We start from the raw sequence: 7638 nt of genomic DNA, 5'->3' as shown, positions 1-7638 counted from the left end.
ATTATGGGATGTTTCGCCCAAGCGATGCTCATTTTTGTTTAATATTTGGGTCTTGGAATCATTTATATAATTTAGTGGGAGGTCATTATATAAATGCTAAAACTTGCTAAACATGTTTTTACAAGTAATTTTAAAACAATGAATGTTAATTTTTCTTTTTTGTTGTAGCATTTTTAATTCGCAATGGCAACTTCATCAACTCCATCGACTACTTCACTAGGCAAAGATTCATGGCTAAGGTCCGTAATGGACAAATGTATTTTAAAAGATGACGGTAGTAACTTTCTTGAATGGGAATCCAACATCAAAAGTGCCGCGTTGTCCGACAATGTGCTAACTTACTTGACCGATGCTCCTCCAATCGAGCCCGGTGCAAGAGCTTCATCGGCGGTGCGGACCGCCTATGATGACTATGTGAGGATGTTGAATGATATCAAGAATGTGTTGATATGGTCAATATCGCCAAAGCTCAAGCTTTCATGCATTTCTTTAAATGCTTACGAGATATTCACTCGTATGATCACTATGTTTTCACAAACACCTAAAGTCGGTCAATACGATTCAGCGGCACGCTTCTTTGAAGCTAAGCTTGAGAGGGGCCAAAAGGTTGGTCCCCATGTCCTTAAAATGGTCGAATATGTTGACATCCTAGAGCGTCTAGGGTGTAAGATTCCTAAAACTCTAGTGGTGGATCGAATCCTTCACTCACTCCCTACCAAGTTTGCCCACTTTAGGGTAAACTACAACATGAATGACATGGATAAGAGTTACCATGAAATTCATGCACTCCTCTCCCAAGCGGAGAGGGATATGGAGGCTAGTGGGAGTGAAAAGGGAGATGTTTTAACCATGAGGTTAAAGAACATGTCTCTTGGAGTCAAGAAAGGAAAAGGGAAAGAAAAGTCCCAATTCAAGAAATCGTCAAAGAAAATTGACAAGGGAAAGGGGAAGGCCGTTGAGAATGGCAATCCCAAGGCAAAAAGTGTCAAGCTCTCCGAGGCCGAATGTTTCCATTGTAATGGGAAGGGGCATTATAGGAGGAGTTGTACCAAATACTTGGAGGATCTCAAGGAAGGGCGTGTGACGCCTATTGGTATGATTTCCTCTCTCTATGTGATAGACGTTAATTATGCTTGTACTTCCACTTGGGTACTTGATACCGGATGTGGCTCTCACCTTTGTAACCATTTGCAGGGTATAAGGGACGTGCAAGCACTAGCAAAAGGTGATGTGGATCTCCGCATTGGGCAATGGAGCTAGAGTAGCCGCCGTTGCCGTAGGGACCTATGTACTCACTTTAGCTAGTGGTTTAGAGTTGTATTTAAATAAGTGTTATTTTGTACCAACTTTAACTAAGAACATCATCTCCATTTCCGCGTTAGACGCGGAAGGCTTTTGTTTTATGATTAAGGACAAGTGTTGTACTTTTTCTTTTAATGATGTGGTTTATGGCAAGGCCATTTCAATTGGAGGCATTTATGTTTTAAATGATGTTAATGACGTTTATCATATGGAAACTAAAAAGCTAAAAAAGGGTGATCCAAACGAATCCTACCTTTGGCATTGTCATTTAGGCCACATAAACGAAAGACGCATTAAGAGACTTGCTTCATCAAAAGTGCTCAAACCATTTGGTTTTGAATCTTATGATACATGCGAGTCTTGCCTTTTAGGCAAGATTACTCGTGCACCTTTTGCGGGAAAAAGGGACACGAGCTAGTGAGGTTTTGGCTCTCATACACACGGATGTGTGTGGACCATTAACCATCACCGCTAGAGGAGGTTTTCTCTACTTCATTACTTTTACTGATGAATTAAGTAGATATGGGTATGTCTACTTAATGAAGAACAAAAGTGAAGCCTTTGACAAGTTCAAAGAGTTTCAAAAGGAAGTAGAGAACCAATTGGATAAAAAGATAAAGACTCTACGGTCCGACCGTGGTGGTGAGTATCTAAATATTTAATTTGATTCACACCTAAAAGATTGTGGTATAGTATCACAATGGACTCCTCCTGGCACACCGCAATTAAATGGTGTGGCCGAAAGGAGAAACCGAACTTTACTTGATATGGTTCGGTCAATGATGAGTCTAACTGAGCTTCCTAGTTCATTTTGGGGTTTTGCCCTCTTGTCTGCAGTATTTTCACTAAATCGAAGCCCGACTAAAGCGGCCGATAAGACTCCATATGAGATATGGAGAGGGAAAGTCCCTCATTTGTCATTCATGCGTATTTGGGGTTGCGAAGCATACGTTAAGATCAAGTCTGACAATAAGCTTGCACCCAGGTCTGACAAATGTCTTTTTGTAGGATATCCAAGGGAAACACGTGGCTATTACTTCTACAATAAACACGAGAACAAAGTGTTTGTGGCTCGTGATGCTGTCTTTCTAGAAAAGGAATTTATTTCTAGAAGACAGAGTGGGAGAAAATTTGAACTTGAAGAAGTTCGAGAGCCACAAACCGAGAATGAGGTAGAGGAGAACGTGGAGGATAGCATTCCCTCTTCCTCTGAAACGGTAATTATTCCGAGAAAGTCAAGTAGGATTTCTAATCCACCTGATCGCTACCTTGGTAACATCGAAGAGGATTGTGTTTTGTTACTTCTTGAAAGTAATGAACCCACTAACTACAAATCGGCCATGTCTAGTCCCGACTCCTCGCTTTGGCTAGAAGCCATGCGGTCCGAAATGGATTCCATGTACGAGAACCAAGTATGGGACTTGGTGGATTTACCTGAGGGAGTGCGACCTCTTCAGTGTAAATGGATATACAAAATTAAACTCGGCGTGGATAAACATGTGGATGTTTACAAAGCTAGATTGGTGGCAAAAGGTTTCACCCAAGTTCATGGTTTACACTATGACGAAACCTTCGCTCCAGTCGCTATGCTTAGGTCCATTAGGATAATCTTAGCGGTTGCCGCATTTCATGATTATGAGATTTGGCAAATGGATGTCAAAACCGCCTTCTTGAATGGGATTCTAGAAGAAGAGGTGTACATGATACAACCCGAAGGTTTTGTGGATACATCTAACCCTAAGAAGGTGTGTAAGCTCAAGAAGTCCATTTATGGTCTTAAGCAAGCATCTAGGAGTTGGAATCATCGCTTTGATCATGTTATTAAACAATACGGTTTCACTAGAAGTGTGGAAGAACCGTGTTTATACATGAAGTTTAGTGGGAGTAAGGTTGTATTCCTTGTCCTATATGTGGATGACATATTGCTCATTTGGAATGATATTCCATCACTCACTTCCGTTAAGGAGTGGCTAGGGAAATACTTCCAAATGAAGGACTTGGGAGAGGCATAACGAATCTTAGGTATCCGGATCTATAGGGATAGGTCCAAGAGGATACTAGCATTGAGTCAAGAAGCTTATATTGACAAAGTTCTTGACCGGTTCAATATGAAAGACTCCAAGAGAGGATTTCTACCTATGGGCCAAGGGATTACTTTGAGCAAGTCACAGTCTCCCTCTACCCCTAAGGAAATTGAACACATGAAGACCGTCCCTTATGCTTCCGCTGTTGGGTCTATCATGTATGCTATGATTTGCACTCGTCCCGACGTTGCGTATGCCTTGAGCATGACAAGTCGGTATCAAGCCAAGCCTGGTGAGAGTCACTGGATAGCCGTAAAGAACATCCTTAAGTACTTGAGAAGAACTAAGGATTCGTTCTTAGTGTTTGGAGGAGAAACTGAGTTGTGTGTAAGAGGTTACACGACGCAAGTTTCCAAACCGATCGGGATGACATGAAATCCCAATCCGGCTACGTGTTTATGCTAAATGGAGGAGTTGTTTGCTGGAAGAGCTTCAAGTAAAGTGTTACTGCGGATTCTATAACAGAGGCTGAGTACCTTGCAGCGTCTGAGGCTGCGAAGGCAGCTGTTTGGATTAGGCAATTCATGGAGGGGCTAGGAGTAGTCCATTCCGCCAAAGATCCTATCACTCTATATTGTGATAACAGTGGAACTATTTTTCAAGCCAAAGAGCCTAAGTCTAGTAACAAATCTAGACACATTGAAAGGAAATACCATGTAATTAGAGATTATGTGGAAAGGAAGGAAATTGACATTTGTAAGGTTGGGACATATGACAATATTGTTGATCCTTTAACCAAGCCTTTATCAAAGGCTAAGCATGATGGTCATGTCGTCTCTATGGGATTGAGACGAGTACTGGATTTTCTTTAGATTATGGATATGTAATAATTGGATAGTGTATCTTTTATTATATATATGATAATCACATTCATTGTTTTCGTATTCATTCTTTATGAATTTTTATTTAGTGTGACTAAATTTTAATACCTTGTTTATCTGAATAAGTTGTGGAGAAAATGTTGAACACTATTCAAGTGAATAAGATGAACATTGTATTTTGTCCCTAGTCACTTAATGAGGTGACGTCTCGGAGTGACTAGATTGTAAGTCGATTGATGGTTGTTCAACACCATAAGGTCATATGTGATGACTGGTCGATTACATAGGCAGAGTGTATGACACTTTGCCGGACAGTGACCATTTAGAGAGTCCCCAAGTTCTATTATAGACGCCTGGTCGTGGCGGGGATCTCTAAGATGTTCCAATGAGTCGATTGTTTTGACTGGAGACTATTATCTGAGCAGGTGCAGTTTCCCAGTGACTTTGGTTTTTGTCCTAGGTCGTGCCGTGAAAGGAGGCCAAAAGGGCATTTACTAGGTCATGGTGAGTCAGATTGTGCAATAGGATAGATAGGCCGGGCATACAGAATTGTCCACCCACGTTGGGTAACTATATCTCAAGGCCACTCGAGGAGTTAATGACTACAAATGCGTGGCCACGCTCGGAAGTAATCTGTGAGAGATTTTTCCGGTCAGGTAGTCACACTCCCGATCGAGAAAATAACTCGTGATGTGTTCATGTGCAAGTGCGACCTGAAAGACACCTTGCATTGAGTGGGAGATTAAAACGGACAAGAGAATTGGTAGCGCACACCTTGTGTCGGACAAGTGGGAGATTGTTGGAGTTAGTGTCCTCCACAATAGTGCGTTAACATAATAAATCTCATTAATAGAATATCATCAGATATTTAATTATTTGATCCTCGTCAGTTGATTAACGTAAATCGATAACGGTTGGCTGACTAGAGTTTGACGTTATTGTCGTGAGACGGCGGTGATCAACTGACCCCTTTCGGTCACACCTAAAGGAACGAACCCCAATTGATAACTAATTAATTGTATGAGATACAATTTATTTAGTCCCTTGATTTATAGACTAAGAGGTTAGTCGATTATTATTAGAGAGATTTCGAGTTGCGAACTCGAGGAGCGGCAGTTATTATTTAATTATGCGATAATTAAATAATAAGTTTTGGGAAACGGGTTTTAGTTAATTAACTGTTAATTTACTAAAATTGTACTAATTGATTAATGTGATTAATATTAGTCCGTAAATAATATGTGTAGTGGTACACGTATATTTACGGAGTGAATTGGACGAATTAATTATGGAAGCATTTAAACATGATACGATGTTTAAAATGAAAATTACACGGATTTGTGCGACAAATATAAAAACCAACATGGACCCGTATATGGTCATGTGGACCGTGTAAAATAAGTGTAATGGATGATTACTCACATAATCATTTTACCTTATTTTGTATACTACCATAATATATATCTTATACTAGATTTTGCATGTGATGTAAGATAAAATTATAAAACAAAAAATTTGTCCACTTGAGGACTCCACCCGCCACTTCCTTTTCCCCCTTACACACTCCATATATTTGTTCATTTGTTCACTCTACCTCTCTTACACAATTCATTTCATTTTGCATGTTAACAAACTTCTTCTATCTCTCTACAATAATTCTCTAGTATACATTATTACTAAGAAAAGTTAGTAATATTACTAGTATTATTTTCAAGGGCTCATATTAATAAGTTACAAGTTCATACTTGTTAATATTTTTGGGTAGTTCTTGGGTGCAACTTGGAGGAGACTTTCTAGTTGAAGGTTTTTCAAGGAGGATCATTGATGCGTGTCCTAAATATGTTGTTTTACATCACATTTTACACGCATTTCAGAGCTCATTCATGTAGTTTATGCTACATTTCTCCCTATTTCCGTCTACTTCCGTATTTTTGTACATTATTGCAGAAATGTGAAGAATCCAGCGGAAATCGAGCTAAATCCGTCCCCGAGTATCCTGCATTGCATTTGACGTGAAGTATTCACCCGAGGAACGAGCTTGGTGCGCATTTCAAAGCCCTAAAGACAAGTCCACGAGAAATATGAAGTCAAGTAGCAGCTAAAGCAGTCGATCGACCGTTACCTTCAGTCGATCGACCAACCATCGGGGTACAGAAGCTATTGTACACTGCTAAGCAGTCGATCGACCGGCCACTTCAGTCGATCGACCAAGACGCTATTCTAGACGAGAATTAAATGATCGAGATTTATCAAGCCCATTAGTTACTAGGTTTAGGAATTATGTTACGTATACTCTCTTTATAACGTAACCTAATTCATTCAGTTTGATCATCAAGCGTTATTAAGTTTTTAATTTAGTTTTACACAGTAACTTTCGTATTATTTATTTTGCATAATTACGGTTTGGATTATTGTTGAGCATTGGATTTTTAATTCTTATTCCTAATCGTTCCTCTGCAGACTCGGTATTCTTCTGCCCTATTTTTAATTCATCTTTATTTCATCAATAGTATAGAATTGCTAAGTAGATTCCCGCAACCGTTATCATCGTTTATGTTAATTGTTTGTTCTACTGTTTTAAGCATGAATTCCTCTGTTTACTTTATTAGTTTTATTATTGTTATCATCATTAGAATGAGTAGCTAATTAGTTTGTGCTAGGATGTAGGCGAATTATAGCGTAGGCGGCATTAGATTGAACATGGCCTGATTCGCGTGTCAGTCGATCGACTGACATTCTTGGTCGATCGACTGACCTCGTGGGGTTTTATTCTCGTTTTAATTGTTTTAATGTTGTATTTAACGAATCGAATGCATGCGACCAGTTAGATACCTAATTTGTGACTGACCCATTAGATCGAAAGATAGGGGAAGTTGTTAGACCATCAATTAAATCGACTAAACTGTGCTGAGATCGAAAGATAGGTATAGTTTAGACCGTTAGTCACTTTTCAGAACGAAAGTTAGTATTAGTGATATTAGGGACCTATAGCGAGATCGAAAGATGCTATCTGTTAAGAGTTGACCGAGAGGACCTCTTTATTTCCCGCCTCACTTGTGTTTGATCCAGACCGACTTAGTTTGCTGCCGCCGAAGCTATAATGAACCGACCATCCTAGTACCCCTTCTTTATTTGTTAAATCCGTCTTTTTAGTTATTATCTTCATTTACTCTTAGTCTTAGACCAATTCAAATCAAACCCCCACTATTGTTACCTTGGACTTTTATTAGACAACTAGAAATTACGTCTGCCTCCTTGTGGTTCGACCCTGTTACCACTAGCCTAGGTTAGTCTTAATAGGAAAATATAAATTTTATCTTTGGTACTCACAACGACGGGTATCAAATTTTGGCGCCGTTGCCGGGGAAGCAATAGTTCTAATTTTTAGTTGCTTTAATTTTAGTCTTTCTTAGTTTAAGGGACTTCTGTTC

The sequence above is a fragment of the Silene latifolia genome, chromosome 9, assembly GCF_048544455.1.
Source record: "Silene latifolia isolate original U9 population chromosome 9, ASM4854445v1, whole genome shotgun sequence".
In the NCBI taxonomy this organism is placed as follows: domain Eukaryota; kingdom Viridiplantae; phylum Streptophyta; class Magnoliopsida; order Caryophyllales; family Caryophyllaceae; genus Silene; species Silene latifolia.
The sequence above is the reverse complement of the archived record's forward strand: the minus strand, read 5'-3'. Positions refer to the sequence as shown.